The sequence below is a fragment of the Lissotriton helveticus genome, chromosome 2_2 (assembly GCF_964261635.1).
Source record: "Lissotriton helveticus chromosome 2_2, aLisHel1.1, whole genome shotgun sequence".
NCBI lineage: Eukaryota > Metazoa > Chordata > Amphibia > Caudata > Salamandridae > Lissotriton > Lissotriton helveticus.
The window spans coordinates 476,064,486-476,084,948 of record NC_136060.1 but is presented as its reverse complement, the minus strand read 5'-3'; positions in this window follow the sequence as shown (position 1 = coordinate 476,084,948).

Below are 20,463 nucleotides of genomic sequence, written 5' to 3'. Positions count from 1 at the left end.
TATCGATCATCCACCTGCCCTATACATTTTTTCTCAATTTCTGACACTTTACAAGTCAAATTATTTCTTCGGGCATGTGAAGTATCTAATGTTCTCCATGGAAGGAAAAATTTCTGTAACCTATCTTCACTCTTGTAATAGTCCCATTTATTGAGGTGTTTATAATTTGGCACCTCTGGCAATACCGAGTCGAAGTTCGAGAAGTAATACTCAAACCCTTCTCGTTCATAAAATATGCTCAGCAACAAACTACATGAGATTCCATAGGTCAATGGAAAATGGTGATATCTGATGCCTTCATCTACAGAAGCTGGCAACTGCATACAGACGTAGCAGTTCTTCGCCTCCATGACATCAATATATTCATAAAGCAATTTGGCATAAGCATTTGTTTTAAAATTCCCCTGTGATTCATCTGCATGTAATCTTTTTATTTCAGCATCTAACAAAGCTTTCTCCTTGTTTGCCAGCCGTAGGAGGCTTCTGTGTTGATGCACTTTTTGCTTCTTTTTCTGCTTTCACATCATTTTCATGTCCCACTACATATGATACAGTAACCACTAAAACTATAAAAGAAATCACTACCACTAAAAGTGTGCCTATTATGCATTTTGCCCTGCGGTTCGGGTTGCCAGCCTCCATGGTCTCAAAACAGTGTAGTTCTGGTTTTCTTTCACAGTACAAGTCTCTTTTCTTTGCCTTTCCAATCTTTCGAACCACACCTGGAAGCTGAAAAATCCCCTCCGCAAAACAGTCTCTGAGTTCTGTAGCAATAGGCAACCTTAGTCCTTCTCCATCCTCTAAAATGGAAATCCCTAATTTCTTCTTCTTCTTCTCGGCACTAGGTTATCTCTCAATCTGTATTGACAAAGTTCTTTGCAAAGTCTTTAGTAATCCGAAACTATGCGTGTTCCAAGAAGTTCCACCACTTGCTCGAATATTTCCATACGAAGAAGGATTCCCTCAAGTATTGGACACCTCGAACAACAACATGGAAATTCAACTGTCTCTAGGATCAACTTTCTTATTCCGCTCAGAAGAGGAGGATAGACGATGTTAAGTGTCAGCAGTCTATCGACCTCCACTCCTGGTACCACCAACTCTACTTCCACTGTTATGAAGGGGTCAGTTCTGGTCAGGGTCACTTCCCTCACCCTCCCAGTTCTGCGTCCCGCTGAGGACATCTGTAGCGAGGTAGGTCCACTCAGGAGTAGCGTATCTTCTGCAAGGCACTCGCACCCTCCTTGACCTTCTCGGACCTTCCTGCTCTTGTCCTTGTGCACTTTCCTCTGGATCTGAGTCTTCGGATATAGGAGCAAGAGTTTCCTCTCGAGCTGGCTTCAAGCTTGGCCTCCTTTTTCTTTCAGGCCAGGTAGCTGCTCCACGCCTTGTTCTCCTATTTCTTGTCCGTTCACTCAGTTCTTGATCACTCTGGATTTGTTCTGTCTCTGAGTTGGTTTCACAACAGCTTTCTTCTTCAGTAGCAACGTCAGTTTCACTGCCGTTCTGTTTTCCTTCCTCTTCTGGATCTGTTACACTCCCAACTTCTTCAGACACCCCCACAGCTTGACTGATCCCCTCTTGTGATTCTTCCTCCACCACTGGATTTTCGTCTGTGAGAGGAGCTGTTTCTTCCAGGGGTGCTGGAACTCTTCGAGTATGGGAAGCGTGGATCCAATTTGGCAGTCCTCCGCACTTCACAGCAGTGTCCGTGATTAGGATTATCTGGTAAGGCCCCTTCCAGCGCACGTCCAAGCAGTTCTTCCGGACGTGCTTCTTCACCAGCACCCAGTCTCCTGGGCACAGGTCGTGGCACTGATTTCTTGAAGGTGGGACTTCTGCGGCCTGTACCTGAAGAGACACAGAATGAATGGCGTCAGATAACCCCTTGCAGTAATCCAGGATCAGGTCATCTGTAATGTTCAGTAATGCAGTTGTTGGAACAGTTGGAAGTCTCATTGCCCTCCCCATCAACACCTCGTGTGGAGAGAGACCTGTCCTCCTGTCGGGTGTGCTACGCATGCTCATAAGGACCAAAGGAAGAGCATCAGGCCAACTTAGGGAAGTTGATGAACACACTTTAGCAATTCGACATTTCAACGTCCCATTTATCTGTTCCACGATACCTGAAGCCTCTGGTCGATAGCTACAATGCAATTTCTGATCAATGTTCAATGCAGAGCAAAGCATCTTCACAACTTCGCTGTTGAAATGTGTCCCTCTGTCCGATTCCAGAGAGGCAGGCACCCCGAAGCGCGGTATCAACTCTCTAAGCAACAACTTTGCTACTGTAAGTGTATCGCACCTGCGTGTAGGGTATGCTTCAACCCATCTGGAAAATATGCATACTACCACCAGAACATACCTAAGGCGGTTGACCCTTGGCATTTCAATAAAATCCAATTGCATTCTGTTGAAAGGCCCCCCAGACCTCCCAATGTGACTCAGTGTAACTGGTGTTCTTTTCCCTATGTTCAACTGCTGACAAGTGACACATCGCTTACACACTGCTTCTGCTGCAATCCTAAACTTTGGGCAATACCAAGTCTGCCTGAACACCCTCAGCATGGCATCCCTTCCCAAATGCACTGGACCATGTATCTGTCGTGCCATTGGGCTCGCTAACTCCTCAGGTAACACGGCCCTTCCATCTGCTGAAATCCAAAAATCCATTTCGCTTCTCACACACCCTGCTGTTTCCCACGCCTGCTTCTCAGATTCAGGTGCATTGTCTTGCATTTGTTTCAAATCTTCCCAAGTATCGACTGTTTCTAACATCATGCTCAATTCTGTCCTTTCCTGAGCCCCACTTACTTCCACCTCCGTGAAAGAATAACCATGCTCCGCACAATAGCGGGCAACTTTGTCTGCATATCTATTTCCTTGTGACACAAAATCTGTATTTTTCGTATGAGCTACACACTTTACAACCGCGATTTCAGCTGGACCCTGTAATGCTTCCAACAACAGCCACACAAATTCTCCATTTCTGATTGGCGAACCAGAGGAGGTCATGTAACCCCTCTGAGACCACAATTGCCCGAAATCATGAACTACACCGAAACCATATTGGCTATCAGTATAGATGGTGACTCTAATTTTGCTACCTGCTATACAGGCACGTGTCAATGCAATGATTTCTGCTACCTGAGCGGAGTGTACTCCTTCCAGGCAAGCGGCTTCCACAACTCCAGTAATGGTGCAAACAGCATAAGCTGCTCTCAACCGACCAGTATCGTCTCTTAAACATGAACCATCGACAAAGTAAACTTCATCGGGGTAGATCAATGGTTCATCCACAATATCTGGTCTGGGCTTCGTGCATAGTTCAGTCACATCAAGGCAATCGTGATCTTCACAGTCTTCGCCTTCTATGTCATTAGGAAGTGGCATCAGAGTAGCAGGATTCAAGACAGAGCACCTCTTAAGGGTCACGTTCTCTGCAGCAAGAATAACTTGCTCATAGCGCGTGAGCCTACTGTTGGTCAAGTGCTGGGTCTTGGTCCTGGTCATTAATAGTTCCACAGAATGAGGTACATACACCACTAACTGGTGTCCCATCACAATGCTTTCACAACGCTCAATGCTGACACCTGTTGCAGCAACGGATTTGAGACATCCGGGCAACGCTGCGGCTACTGGATCTATGGTAGCCGAAAAGTATGCAACTGGTCTACGGGCATTCCCATGTACTTGCACTAAGACTGACAAAGCACAGCCCTCCCTTTCGCAGCAATAGAGGGAAAATGGCTTTTCATAATCCGGCATCCCCAGAGCCGGAGCACGACACAAGTCATCTCTCAGCTGTAGGAACGCCATCAAGCACTCGTTGTCCCATGGTACCGGATCGCTCACCTCCTTGTCTCTCAGTTTCTGTAAGGGTTTTGCTTTCAGTGAAAAGTTAGCTATCCACTGTCGGCAATAACCAACCATTCCTAGAAACATCCTGACTTCTCTCTGTGTTGTAGGCGAGTTCATCTTCATGATTGCCTCTATTCTATCTGGTGACACCTTGCGCTTTCCTTTTTCTATCCGGTGACCCAAGTACTGTACTTCTGTCAGACAGTACTGCAATTTGCTCGGGGATACCTTGTGTCCATTTTCAGCTAAATGGTTCAGCAAGGCGATGGTGTCTTCCTTGCAAGCTTCTTCTGTTCCTGACGCAACAAGTAGGTCGTCTATGTACTGGACCAGAACCGAATTCTGGGGCAGTACCAGACTTTCAAGATTCTTTTTCAGTAAACTGAGTAAAGATTGATGGGCTATATGTGAACCCTTGTGGGATTCTACACCATGTTAAGACGCGATTCTCCATTTTAAACGCGAAAAGGTACTGGCTCTCTTCATCTAATGGGATTGAAAAGAAAGCCTGACACAGATCTATCACTGTGAACCACTCGGCTTGGAATGGTATCTGAAACAGTATCACTGATGGATTCGGTACCACTGGACAACATGAAACAACAATGTTATTAATTTTTCGAAGGTCCTGTACTATCCTAAATTTCCCACCAGTTTTCTGCAAACCCATAATCGGGGAGTTGCATGGGCTTCCCACGATTTCCTTCAGTATTCCCTGTTTAATCATAGAGTCGATCACGGGTTTTATTCCTGCAATCGTCTCTTGAGACAGCTTGTATTGTGGCGTTCTTGGATAATCAACATTTGGTTTCACTATGATCTTCACTGGCTCTACCCCTTTGACCAATCCTATCTCTTCTCCTGTAAAATCCCATACTTCTGAAGATACTGCCTCACGTAAGTCCCAAGGAAGGTCCTCCACAGTCAGAGTGGGATACAGTTCTATGCATGTTCTTGAATTCACAATTTTGAAGGTAGCGTCATCATCTGTCGTCTCTACCTCTACTCCCTGTGGTGTGCAGTATATGGTACAGTTCAGCTTGCACAATAAGTCCCTTCCTAACAGACACACAGGACTAGAATCGCACACCACAAACTGATGTTCATTCGTGTAGTTTCCGATTTTCACTGACACTGGTTCCGTCAAAGGGCTAGTCATTCTCTTGTTTGCGACTCCTACCACCTGAATTGTTTCCCCCGACATTGGTAGATCCGGAACCACTGCTGATCTCAAAGTTGATCGAGTAGCTCCAGTATCCACCAAGAATGTCGTGGGACACCCTGCCACTTCTGCCTCCACAAATGGTCCCCTTTGATCCACTTCCAGAACTGCCCCGAGGGTACAGTCCTCTTCTTTGCTTACACGTTGTCCCGTCAAGGGATCAATGTAGTAACAATTTTCCTCATCTACGAAAAGAGGCATTTGTCTAAAAACCTTTCCCCCTGTCGAAATCTTTGGTGGCTGCGGAAACTGAGCTCGTGGAGCCGAAGTCCCCCCTTTGGCCACCTTGATTCTCGGCACTGGCACCCCTTGAACTGGAACCTCTGGAACCTCCTCCTCTACTTCTAATTCTCCATTTTCAGGGTTATAGGGACACTCGCGTCTCCAATGTCCCACCTGATGACACTGGTGGCACTTTGTCGTTTTCTTCAACGTAGCAAGGTCTATTCTAGGTCTCGGGTTTTCCTCGCTGTCTCTATTCTGTCCGTTTGGTTTTCGTCCCATTGTCCCTGTTCCCTGTTGGCGCTGTCCACCCTTTCCAGCTGACTGCATCTGTACTACCATCAGCTTCTCTTTTAGCTTCTTTGCTTTGGAATCTATTTCGTCACTGCAGTACCTGGCATACCTCAAAATCTCATCTAATGGTCTGTTCTGCCAACAAATTAAATGTTGCTGAATCATCAAACAAATATCAGGTCTCAGCCCCAAAACAAACTTTGACACAAACTGCCCTATGTCCTTGGGGTCCATTACATCGAGTCCACTGTATTGTTTGAATGTTTTCAGCAATCTCTCATAAAACTCATGAACTGTCTCCTTGGGTTCCTGTCTTGTTCGGTCTATTTTTACCCAATCTATGTGGTGGGACCTTTTCCTTCAGCCAAGTTATTACTCTTTCATATTTCAACATTACAGTTTCAGACGGTCCATTTGTGGCAGCATCCCTTTCGGGTTCTACCGTTGGCCACTCGACACTAGTCTTGCATGCTGTCCACAAATCTCCTGGCACCACAATGTCAAACAAGGTGTTTAAATCAATCCACAATACCTTCGAGATTTTCACAAACCTTTCTACCTGCTTATACCACTCAACAGGATTGTCCCTTAACTTCAGAAATGAGTTGGTAAATGCAGCCAAATCTCCTCTACTCCAGGGCACATGTACATAGTTCCCATTCGATATTTCCCTCAAAGGAAATGCCTCCATCTGCATTACCCTTCCTTCCGGAGACATCACACTTGTGCTCCTCCTGACAGTACCCCTTTTGGACCACCTCTCTTCCCACTTGTCCAGATCGCTCCATGCTCTTATTCCTGTTTTCAGCTCCCTTATGTGTGTTTTTAATCCTGTAGTTCTCTTCTCATCTAAGTCTTGGTCTGAATACTGCAACCTATGGTTACTCTGTAATGTCCTCGTTCTGGACAAGTCTACCATATACTTGTCTGCCAGTCCAGACAGTTTCTCATGAATTGCTCTTGCCTTTCGGGTAATATCTTTTGCTATAAACAGTAACTCATCTTGTTCATACAGGTCAATCCTTTCTAAGGGCAACGTCCCATCTATTATCTCATCCAGGTCAGATTTTAAGCTAGTGACATTGAGTCTTTTGGCCTTTACTGCAGCTCTCAGTATGCTAGTTCTAGGGGGTCCATTCACATCTCTCCCATCCCAGCTCCGAGTCCTACGTCTAGGCTCAGGCGAGTTATGGGGAGTCCTCCCTTGTTCCCATCTCTCCAGGTCCCATGCAGTTCCATCCTCTCTGGGTGTATGGTGAAACACTTTCCCATCTCTCATAATCCCACCAGTCCCACCAGTCCCATCCTGCTTGATTTCCCTAGATGCATGGTAAGACATTCCGTTACTCCCCCTTTCTTCATCATTTGCCGGTGGTCTCTGATCTCTCGACCCATGGCAAGATCCTTCACTGTTCCCCATGCTCCCACGACTCCAATGCTGTACATTCTCATTAGGTGCATGGTGAGTACATCTAAACCTCTCTCTGTATTCTTGGGTCCGTTGGTCTCCCTCGCTTTGAATGAGACGAGACGTCTCCCCACATCTTGTACTTCTCTCACGTCTCTCTTGCTCATTCCCACTGTCAGTTTGACGTATAACTCCTTTAGTCTCCGGCCTGTTACCATCCCACTCCTGACTACTTGCACTAGCCCCGCAGTGAGACAATGTTCCGTTGCCTCGGCTTCCCCCTTCTACTTCTGTTCTTGACCTGTTGGTTGGTGCTTCTGTGGACCCATCCCATTCTCTCAAGTCAGCCCTCAACTCCTTAAAGGATTTCGGCCGTGGTCCCCTCAGGTCCATCGATCCTCTCTGACCCCCCTGTTCTGCTGCGGGACCCACTGCTGGATCAAATGGGGTGCTCCACGTCACTGGTCCTGGCAATTGCCTCCAGGCATTTGTCGTGTTATTTCTCCTTTCCATTTCAGCTCTCTCTCTATCTAACCTCATCTGTTCTTCCTCTCTGTCTCTCTCGGGGTTATAAATCGATACTATAGGACCTATGGTAACGGGTACTTGTAGAGCACCTGGCAACCCATAGGACTCAACCCTCTCGGTTTCTGGTACCTTCTGCACCACAAACCTTCCGACTACTCTCGGTACTGTACTGTGTTGAGGTGTCTCCTCACCTTTGGTAGGTGTCCACTCTGATACAGGGAGTGGTACATACCCCTCTATGGCAGGCCCATCATCCCTTGCGAGTCCCCTATCTTCCATTCTCCCAATGTTCGGAGGCGGTCTATCTATCAGCAACCTATTTATCAAGTTGTCCTCTGACTCGCTCTCCTCATCCTCTTCCATGAGCCTCTGTTCTCCTGTCACCTCTCTCACTGGGTATAACTTGTCCACCTCAATAGCCTGTACCCTCCATCTTTTGGCGTCCGCATCCCATTTGGCATCTCGCACTGCCCTTACTGAGCGCTTCAACCTTTCTTGGCGCCTGTTCAGATTTCTGTCGTGTGCCGCCCTAAGCCACGCATTAAGGGCCTCAAACTGTGTTGGTCTAGGCGGAGGATTCAATGAGGACATAATTGATTTTAGCCGATGTAACGCCTCCAACCTGAACGTTCCGTACTTAGGAAACGTCAGTTCCTCATTCCCTTCCGAAATCTTACTCCATTCACTAATCCATAGTATCGTATGCAAGCCAACATTCGTTGCCATATAGTAAGCTGGTGTACCCTCTGGCGGTGCCTCTTCCCCGTAATAAGAGTTCCTTCTTTTTCTCTTAAAAATCCCTCTCAAACATTTAAAACACTTCATGTTCAAAACCTACAAAATTTCTATTTTCTCCGCGTTTGTTTACTTCCTGATGACAATCCACCAATCTCAGCACGGTTCTTGCTAACTGCCCTATCAGAACGCGACTTCTCACTGACGTCACACCAGCCGCCCTATCACGTCGCGGCTCCTCACTAACCGCCCTATCTCAGCGCGGCTCTTGTCGACGTCACTCGTCCCCCTTCGCAGCGGTTCCCCTCCTTTCTCAGCTCGTCTCCGCGGTCATGCATTCGTCCCATTCATACTCCGAAAAATTATTACTTCCGTCCAAGCGATCACTTTTCTTTGACTGTACGCCCACAGTCTATCTGTAATTGTCACCTTAACTGACGAAATATCTTTCCGTTTACGTCCAGACAATCGCCTTCTCTGATAGGTTACTTACACACAGTAACTTTCGACCAGCGTCCGTTACTCACACATACACTCTTACACTCCCCCTATCTCGGTCCTGCGGCGGTCAATGGTACCTCATGACCTCCTTACTCTGGTCGACAATTACTCTGGATGTTCGATACACCCGAACCACTTAAGCTCTACCCCGAACTTAAGATTTTACCAGGTTGCGCGCGCTCACAACCTTCTCACAATCACACTACAGGCATTCAACTCCGCATGACATTACAATACAAATACAACACAAAACACCGCAATCTGTCCACGCATGACCCTTTTTATACTCACTCTCGTCCGATACTGCTGCTTTTCTCTCTCCGTCAGTGCCTTCTTCGGCAGGCCACCTCTCGAACTCTAGGGACCTTGGGGTAAACTAACCTAGTCTAGATCACCTTCCTCAAGAAGGTAACCATCCTAATCTGCTACCAACTGTTGACGCGGAATTTCTGGTCTATTGTTACCTTACCAGATCCCAGCTCAGGTCGACTGAATCGTTGGTACCTGTCATTGAGTAAAAGGCAATCCACTTCTAGGTTAATCAAGAAAGAACGTATACCACTCTAAAGAACCACTTACCACTAGAAAAGGTTTAAAAGTTTATTGTAAAGCCAAAAGTATCTGGAGATACAAACATCTCAGAATAAGATTCAAAAGATATACAGGTATCAATATAAAAAGATATTCTCTGAATGCTCTTAATCGGCAAAAGGAAATTATCAAAAATATCTCAAATACCATGAGAGTTGCAAGAATCGCTATGAGTTGCAACTTGAGAGTCATTTACAGAAAGGAAAAGTTCAGGTTAGGCTGTCCCTACACTGGACTAAGTGACATCCCTACTTAACAAGATCTTTACCTAAAAAGGTGTCAGCAGTGGTGACTTCCAAAGAAGATCACACACTTCCCTTAGTCTTTGTCTCAAAGTCGAAGTCTTGCAGTTCCCTATCTGCCTACCCATCCGCTCTCTTAGGTTGCTCAGATCATCTGCCCTAACTCCACCCCGGGGTGCTGTCCCTAATACAAAATCACATTTCCAATAGGAACGCCCCTGGAGACGCCTCTCACGTGGTGTAGTTTCGAGGGGCAAATTCCATGCTGGTGCTCCTCGGGACTCTTCATTAAAGTTGACCTTGCTTCCCAGGCTTCTCTTCGACCAGGCGGTACCCCCTAAAATTCCTGAAGACTCCTACAGGCCTGTGCCTGGCGTCTCTGAACAAAAGTCTATTCATCATTGTCTGATAAAATCCCCCTCACACCTGCAAACAGACACTTTTTCTGTAGGCCCCAAATTCCGGCCTCCACCATATCTAGAAGTCGTAAAACATCTTGAACAGACCTTTCGTTCGTGCTCTGTGCGACCTCTCCTTAACGAGCACATGCAGATCAAAGAAGCGACTTTATCTATTCAGGCCTACTAGAATTACATGAAACGGGCCTCTGCAATATGCACATTTAATTTCTTTGTTTAAACAGTATTCTAACTAACACATATTACTAAAATGTAACACATCTATTTAAAACATATTTCAATTCTATGGTTAATAATACTTTGTAGTGAAATGACATTAGAATCCAAGTTACTTAAAAGTGTAGCAGCATCTTTCGTTTCTTGTGAAATGCCATGTGGCCTACACATTTTCATGGTTTGCAGAATTACATTTCTTTTACACCCAACCTCGTAACGTGAGATTCCAACATCCTACTAACATTTCTATAGACCTCTACATTAGTTTCACACTGATATATGCATCCCTTATTCTAATTAAACACTCATGTATATATTTTCTCTCCATAAATTGACACTCTTGTATATTTCACGCTAACCTAATACTACGTGCTTGTAAATATGGTGCACTTCTACATTTTCCAGATTTGTGCTCTCTCAACACCATGTCCAACATTCCTAAGAGAACTTCAGGGGAACGCTCCAAAAGGTAGGAGGAGGCGGAGAGAGGGGAAAGATACCAAAAGGGGCAGCGAGGAAAGAAACAACAGCGAGGAAAGAGCCAGGGAAAAAAGGAGAGAGATTACAATACATCTTCCTTCGGGGGGAAAGGGAAAGCAGGGAAACCTGTGGAGAAACATAGCATGAACAGTGAGCAACAAGAAAATCCCCTGTGGGGGGGAGACGGGCGGGTACCTGAAAAGACAATATGCAAGGAAGACTGTGCATGGCAATTCAATGGGGTATGGGATTGGCAAACGGATCTCTTCCCCTGATGGGCGCAAAATGGATGACTCCCGTTATCATGTCAGGAGATGTGTGATACGCCCAAAAGCATTTTCCTAACATTTTTTCAACATCCATATTTTTGTTACAAGCTAGCTGATTAAGACTTTTTATCCAGAGCATTGGCATAAGAATGGGGTCCTTGACTCCATGGCAGTTCTCGGTGATTCCTCAAGCTTGATGCCCAGCTCACAAGGGAATTACTTCATTTCCATAGATGAGAATTGGATATCCTTGTTGGTGACTATGCAAGCTGGCACACCTTCACATACAAATGAGTCTCTTAAGAAGTTGATAAGGACTTTTGTCGAAACACGTGGGACACATTTGTATTTAATCCAGTGAGATGTGTAGTCCATGAGAACAATCAAAAATCTCTTCGAGGTTCCCGATTGTCCCGTAGGACAGATTATCTCCAATGCCAACTTAGTCCATGGAGTCTGGGGAACTGCTTTGGTCTTACAAGAGAGATTAAGCCTATTGGAACTAGCATGCCTACTCTTAACAACATCAGTACTAGATACAGCATGAACCATCTCTGGCATGATGTACATACCCGTGGGAGGTACGTCTCAGGCATTACTATTTACAGTTTGACCTAATTCAGTGAACAACTCAGGACAACCGTTTACATCTTTGCTGGTTACCTCCACTTCCTCAGGTACAAGAACTTGATTTTTATTGTTGGGGTCGAGTACCATCCCCAGCTCTCTTTGATGATGCCAACCCAACAGATTAGACCCTTTGCTTACCATGTAGACTTTGCCCCATGTAGTTCTTCCTTTAAATGTAATACTCACACTCATCATCCCTACTAAAGGAATGTTCTCATCGACATACCCTACTGCTGAAATGTCTGGTTCTAGCATCTTGAAACTGGAGGTATCAAAAATGTCATTTTTGACATCAATGTTGAATAAGGTTACAGGGGCACACGAGTCAGCCAACACGTCTATGGGCTTACTATACACCAAGATGGTAGATTTAGGATGTTAAATAGGCCTGAGGTCACTGAATTGCCCTTGAGAACTTGGGGAAGCATGATTGTCTCTAACTTTTACTTGGAACACATACTTGGGGGCCAAGTCCCCTTCACTGTGTACTGCTTTCACTTGGTGGTTTTCACTGTTGTTGCACACTCTACCCGGGTGCCCTTTCTTCCTACATTTAACAGATGTGACATTGCGGGCAGTACAACGCACATCGTTAGCAAGGTGATTGCTGCTGCCACATCTATAGCATTTCAACTTTCCCTTTTCTCTGGCTGAATGGTTATCCTTGTCTTCTCCAGGTTTGATCTTAAATACCTCATTATCATTGGAATTGGCCTGTGCAACACAGCTATTGCAAACATTGCCAACAAGCTCATTGGGAGTTCTCATCTCTTTGATACACTTAGCAGTGTGTTCGACAGAGACTGCTATGCTAACCGCTTCTTTTAAGGTGGGTTTTTTTCCAGGAGATTTTCTTGTATACGACTATTGTTTGTGCACCTGACAAGTTCATCCCTGATGAGTGAATCGGTGAGTTCACCAAAGTCACATAGTTGTGTCAGGCCTCTAAGTGCAGAAATGTAATTAATAACAGATTCCTGTTTACCTTGGATGCGGGTAAAGCACCAAAACTATGTTTACTCTGTCACCAAAATGTGCCTCTAATTTTAACAGGGTGACTTTAAACTCATCAGTATCAGGTTCGGGTAAGGTGTCATAAATCTTCCTACCTTGTATGCCTAGGTTATGCAACAATATGTGTATGAGGCAAATAAATGTATCCATTCCTTCCAGTGAATTTCCGGTTCCCTGATTTAATTTATGAATGGAGGGGGTTGGCTCATTGCTTGTCCAGCCATAGTGGAGGGGGGGGGGGGGGCAGAACTAGCAAGCTGCAGAAAAAGTCACAGGTCAGAAAAGGGCACACAAAATCCAGCTGCACTTAGGGGGTGAAGATAAGGGACTAAATGATAAGAGGTGGGGGTTCCACATAGGGATATAATTTAAATAACCTGTAATGAAATATGCATGTAAGGCAGCACTACCAGAAATCTAGAACACAGAATTTGAAACATTACCTGGAAAGAGTAATATTGGGTGGAATACAATCCACACAGACTGTAACGTAGTACTAATGTCCTTGAAGTAAGTAGCAAAACAACCCCACAGATAGCATAGCAACTGAAATATTGTGTAAATTACAACTACACCGATTTGAGGTGTAACACTGAAGTCACTGAAACACTACACAAACTATCCCCACAAGTAGAGTCATAGCAAAGTATATAAATTACGTAATGGGTTGTCTTGTTATGAATGAAATTGAGTCCCTAACATAGTGCCTCTGTCTCAGAGGCACAAATCCTTCGTGTCACAGAGACAGGCAGGCCCTTTCATACAGTTAAGGCCCTTTGACCTAGATTAGCCCTCCCTTTACAATAACGAGCAACAAGAGGCTGTCCCTTATCTGATGTGTGCTCTGGGTACGTCATCTCCATGTCCAACAGTGACTAACCTATAGTCACAATGAATTCTTAGAAACAGACCCTTAGCTCTTGGGATTTTCCCTAGCCTCCAAGAACTCATTAAATATGCATGACATCAATACCAACATTCCAAGGCACCTACCCGGTATAAATATACCTCCCTTTGCCCAAGCAAAAGAGAGGAGACTGAGACTTCCATGCCGGAGGCGCAGCAACCTGCGTCATGCCACAGCTCCAGCTGGCAGAGGTCCATCACCCATCTGTGGGTGTCCAGCTCGAGATCAAGATGAAGTCCCACTAAGGTAATGGGGTTAGACTAAATCCTAGGGGGATTCTTGGCTCTCTAAGACCTACACACATGCTAGGTATACTTAGGTACATCTAGTTAGGCATCATAGGGGTATAGGCTTTATCTTAATGCATTCTGTATTTCATGTATGGGTTCATTACTATTGCAAAACGGTATAACTAAACAATGCCTTTTAATTTACCTGCACTGCTGGCCATAATTCTCTGCTACTGTCCAACACTTGTCGCAGCACATATAACCAGTACTAGAATAACAACTGTGCAATACATTTTATTGTAAACACACCCGACTGTTTCTTCTATGTACTTCTCTGAGATGAGTGACTGAATGAAAAGTAGTATATTGTTTCCACGAACCCAAGGGATCAGGGTTTTATGTTATGTGGTTGCCAGAAGCTATTCCCTTCTTGTCTTCAAGAAGTTTCTAGTGGCCTCTGAGCTAGCTGGTACACAGTAATTAAGTTTAATATACATAATTGGGGCATACTGACCTTAGTCCTATGCCAAGCCTATCGTGTATGTTATTCCAATGCGCAGAACCTATAAGGGAAATAGGAAATACACTACATGGCGCCCAACTTGATCGTGGCACTTATTTAACAGTAGAACCTTAGTAGTTCAGTCATGCTTATTCTCAGAAACCCCTACTCACAAAACGCCAGAGACGTCTGGAGTGGGTAGGCACAAAATTCCGCCACAGCTGAGTAGGCACACTTCCTATGTATTGGCTGTTGGTTAATCAAGCGTGAAGGAAAAAGTTCACGAACAATTGTGCCTTTTTAAAACCTTATCTGAAAACCTTTTTTGTTTAGGACATTTTGTTTTCACAACACAATGTCTGCCGAGGCAGCTGCTTCTGTCACTGGGACACAGGTCTCAAACGACGAAGAGGAAGCAAATGCAATACATTTTGCACCCGAAGTCAGGCATATACTCACATAAAAACCCCTCAGACATGGTTTAACAGACCGAGGAGGTACAGTGATAATTATGGAGGCACACGAAGATTATCAAACAGATCTATTCTTGGGTTACATTCCCAGCAGTAAATGCAACAACTCAGACTTTTCATTCTTTCATACATGAATAGTCCCAGCGGTCTACACTCCTTTTGAGGCGATTAAGATTCCGCTCACTAGCCAGGACTACAATTTCTGGTTTAATGGCGCCCTACTACCAATAAATAAAACAAGGCTCGGTCCACTAGGTAGACCAGGAGCTACATGGCCGACATTAACCGGCTACACACCACATCCTGACATTGATATCATGCCACAAGATGCACTGCTCTTACAACACAAAGAGTTGGTAAAACTCTTACAGAGCCATGACGCAACTCCTCATGAGGACACTGGAGGGGTCATTAGGATGACGGGCGGACTTAGTCCGCCCGCCATCCTATCGGGACTAGGGACCGCCCGCCATAAGGGCGGGGGTCCCTTGGGTGGTATTAGGATGCGGCCGCCACAGTGGCGGCCGCATCCTGCATTTATAACATTGTGGCGGGCGGTGCTCTCTGCACCGCCTGCCACAATGCCATAAATACATGTATGCATTTGCATACACAATGCGACAGGCCCCGAGCGGTGCCTACCGCATTGTATATGCAAATGCAGGGGGGTACCACAGGTACCCCCCGTGTGCACCCCCCACCCTCCTTCACTTTGGGGGCCCACAGGGGGCCCCCAAAGTGAAGACCGCATGCCTTTCCGTGGCGCCTCGCCGCCACGGAAAGGCATTGAAAAATGCCCATCATAATATGGCTGGCGGTGTCTGATAGACACCGCCACCATATTATTCCTTTTCTGCCCCGGCCGCAAGGCGACCGGGGCGAAAAAGCGGCGGACGTCCGCCGAGGTTCCCCCGCCATACTAATATGGCGGAGGGGAAAACGAGTGTGGATGTCGGGCGGATTGCCCCCGCCTAGCTGGCGGGGGCTACCGCCAGCCTGGCTGGGGCAATCCGTCCGACATCATAATAGGCCCCTTGGTGTCCAGCCCACAGTACCTACAAATAATACAGCTCATGCACAGAGCACCGCTACTAAAATCACTCCACAAAACTTACACACAGTAATGGGTAAACTGCCCACAAAACGTGAACAGATTCCTTTCTGGGTAGCTCAGAAAATCACCCAGTTAGAAGCAGTATTTCTAAATACCACACAATTTGAAAGAATATAATGCTAACACTCTGCTTGCCCATAGGGATAACACCACAGTTAGAGGACTGCACCAATTGGGGTACAGTCTTTGCTGCCATATATACCAGAACTCATGGTATTCCTTCCTTAGCTGTATTTCCAGATGTCTTACGACAGATAAAGAACAAGTATGGAGCTGAACCAGCTCTGAGCTTAGGTATGAAATTACTAGGTAATTATGACCAGGTATCAACAATAATACTAGCTAACATTAAAGGGGAAACAGCTTCAGTGGCGATCCACCAACACCTAAGAGAGGTCAGTCTTATAGACCGACCACAAGAACTTCCCAAAATAATTAAAACTGCATATGCAGAACTGGGAAGGGACAGTTTGGGTGGAAAAGCTTTTAAAAACCACAACTACTGGGTAGTCCTGAGAAGGACACTTCTAAGCAGACACCTACTTCTTCTAAAAAAGAAGTGGGAAAATAATAAAAAAACATTTTTCAGAAAAGATTCTCAGTCCCAAGGTAGGTCTCCTCAAGAGAAGCCCTCTGCAAAGAGGTATAACCTTTGGAATAGAGATAATATTAGGAAACCTGCAGTGCTTAATTTGTAAAAAAACATAGTACCGGGGCTCTCGACAGGAGGGGACTAGAGCTTGCACCATCCATTGCCCCTGGCAGCACTGCCAATGACAGCACCAACACACTACTAATCATAACACTCTTAAAGGTGTGACAATTCATACTATTACAGGCCCCCAAAGCTATAAGAATGGCTTTGGAGGCAAATACTACTAATTTAAATTTAAATAATGAACAGAAGTTGGTGTGCTCGCACCTAAATTGGCAGACATCACTACCATGTGGCAGACAGTCATAAGCCCCGGCATAAATTAAGCACTTGAAAAATGACAGGTATCAGGATACTGATGCACATTCCTCCCGATAAACAACACAGGGAGAGAAGGAAAGTCAGCACACAAAGAAGAGCGCAAGCAGTCCAGGGAAAATAATGCTCAGGACTCTTCTAAAACAGAAGACAAGTCACACCTCAATTAAAAAACAAAAAAAAAAAAAAAGAATAAAGTTGCAGGTCTCAAAGTTAGACTTGCACAGAATCCTAAAGACTCAACTTCTGAACGGGGATTGGGCTCAGACAATGCTAAGACAGAGTGGCAGAAGTAACAATAGCTCACCAGAACCTGAAGGAATTTCTGGACAGCAAAATTGAATGATTACATCACAGTGGAAACACCAGACAAAAGGGTGAGCGTCACTTGAACACTTGCACAAAGCTGTCCAACATGCAGATAGTGCCGCATTAATGAATAACATTATGCGGGAGAAAATACAGATCAACACTTGTTGTCTCAAATGGATGTTTCTGTCAAACTATAGCACCTGAAAACAGGTCCCTTACAGCATTTAGTATATTAGAGTCCCAGAGACAATGTTTTGTCATCTTCCCCGTGAGTATAAGAACAGCTCAGGGTTATCTTCTGAAAGAATTACTGAATTGCTAAAGCACTTTGATGAAGAAGTGTTGCCCTATATTTTGTGATATTTATCTAACGGACAACCTTTTGGGGAAACACTTGACCAGAGTGAGCACCATTATTATGGGATTCGCCTCTGGGGGCTACAAATTTAATTTTGAGAAATCAGAAATTGCCCACCTCAGTATCCTATTTTTGGGATATGAGCTTTCAAGTGAAGGAAAAAGCCTGGCAGCTAACTTTTTAGAAAAGTGTGCGCTGCTCCAGCCTCCAAAGACATTAAACATCTTCCAATCAGTACTGGGATTCCTAGATTTTGGCAGAACATACATTTTTGATTTCACAAAGAGAGTAAAACCTTTCTACGACATTTTTCAAACCTGACTTTTCAGTCAAACACTGGACACAAGAACATACCGATATTCTTTGTTCACTCCAGGAAGATATTATTGTTTCCAAACACATGCACACACGTGTTAACTTGCACCACATGGTACTCAGTATCATTTGGGTCAATGTGGGTACACTTAATTTACATTTTAATAAAGGTGAAACTGTACCAATCATATACGATTCTCATCTGTACACAAACACAGAAATGAGTTTTATTTCAACAGAATAAAAAATTCTGACAACCATTCAGACTGCTGTAGCAAAATAAAGAGAACCGGCTCATGGGAAGAGACATTATTGTCGTCACCCCAGTACCGGGGCAAGCATTCCTAATGCCAAAGCCTTACATCCAGAATGGATACAAATGGCTATCTCTTTTGCTGCATCAGACTCTGAATGCAGATTTGATCCAAGTTTAAAAACACAGGCATTCCTGCAATATGAAAAAGAACACCATCTACCAAATGAAATCTTACCTCTAGATCAGTATGAATTAAAAAAAAATCTACACTGATGGCTCTGCCCCACCGGCCGCTTTTTGTTAAATATCAGATGCTGGGGGGGGCGCTAGAGGGCGCACTGCGGTATGGCTGGCTAACGAGTCAGCTCCGCCGGGCGGTCGCACTTCTACCAACTCCTGACCCCCTAAAACCCCACCAACACAAGCGCTGAGCAAAGATTTGTGCATCGGAATGTGGGGCTGACCTCTCCTGACACGGTGACTCGGCCTGCGCTGCGAGAAACAGTCGTTACTGCTACAAAACCGGAGCCCTCGCGGACGCCGCTCAAAATGGCCGCTCCGGAGGCTCAGGGACCCGGAGCGATTGCCAGCACCTAGCGTGCCTGGACTGAAGCTGACACTCGGCGCGGCTTGGTGTGTGGCTGTCTGAAGACACCTGGGGCTCGGCGGGGCCCATGCAGGTCCCCAGAACTTAGCGCACCTCCACATCGGCGTGCGTTCCACTGTGGGCAAGATGGCGGCGCCCGTGGAACGCACGACACTGGCGGCGGCACTGGTCGATCAGGCCGGTCGGAGCCCCTCGAAGACCAGCGGTGCCACTCGCACATGAGGGAGAGCAGCAGCATTTGAATCCTCATCTGCAGTAGGCGCCTGTGGAGCGCTCGGCCGGCGAGGCCCCCACACGAGGACACGCAGTGAGTACCGTGCACGCCTCAGCTGCCAGCAGGAGATATCTGCAACGTACAAAGGCACCTAACTTTCATAAGCGCTATCTCTAGCCCCCACGTGAGTCATGAGGCTGACTGCGCATTGCCCAGGAGGTGAGGGGTATGCATGGAGCATGCACTTATGAGGAACGGACCCCATAACTTTGCCACGCACGTCAGTTCTGCGCACCTGATCTGAGGGGAGGCCCCCCAACGCATTGCAGCCACTATAATAGCGCCGTTTGGAGCCCTGAGCGGACGGCCCTGCACGGAGGCGATCGGCCATATTTCCAAAGCACGTGGCTGGCTAATGACTGCACGTAAAGCTCGGTGGGGGGCTGCAGCGAAAACACACCGCGTCAACTCCACGGCCGGTGGGACAACGGCTAGCAGCCCCAGATTGTCATCGGCACCAACTACGCCAAAGCAGCAGATCGACATGGGGAAACCAGACAGGCAACAAACTAAGCTCCAATTTGAAGCGCGGAAGCAAGATAAAATGGCCGCGACAGACCAAGAGGCGGAAGGGGGCCAGGAACAATCGGGCGCCACGGGCATGGAATCAGTGCTACGGGCGATTCAGAAGAGCCTGCAGGAAATGAATGGGAAACTGGACAATGTGGTGCAACGAGTGGACAACATGACGGCGAAAATTGAACAGCACGACGGGCGTATAACGGAAGCCGAACAACGAATCTCGCAAGTGGAGGATGACCATCAGGCCATGTCCAGGTCCTGCAGAGGCCTGGAAAAGACAGTGGAAAGCTTGCGCGCCAAGGTGGAGGACCAGGAAGCCAGGTCCAGGCGCAACAACGTCCGGATTTCGGGCTTGCCGGAATCCACAAACACAGGGAGGATGGAGACTTATATAGAATCATTGGTGAAAGAGGTATTTGGTTCTGAGAAACTGTCTTCCGTGTTCCTGGTCGAACGGGCACACCGTTCACTTGCGCCTGTGCCGAAACCTGGTGCCGCCCCACGCATGGTCATAGCCCGCTTACTCAACTACCGAGACCGCGACACGATACTTAGTTTGGCCAGAGAAATGGGTAAGGTCACTCATCAAGGTAACACGCTAGAGTTCTATCCGGATCATACCATGGCGGTGCAACTGGCTCGGAAGGAATTCGCTCCAGTTAAAAAGAAGCTGAGAGAACTCGGACAAGAATATGCAATGTTATACCCGGCGAAACTCAAAATCTTCACTGGCGGGAAACCGGTCATACTACCAACAGTACAGGCGGCGCAGGAATACGTTCGGCAACAACTGAAAAGGCGCAAGCAGCAAGATCGAAGTGCGGACACGAGCGATGTGGAATGACTGACCCAAACTGTGGACGCACGGAACTGAATTTCGGTGCCCATCTGTGCGGCGCAGGCGACGGACACTGCATTCGTGAGCGAATGCTCACACACCCCTAAGCAGTTGTGATTGTAGCGGATGGTGACCTGGCGTGGCACTTAC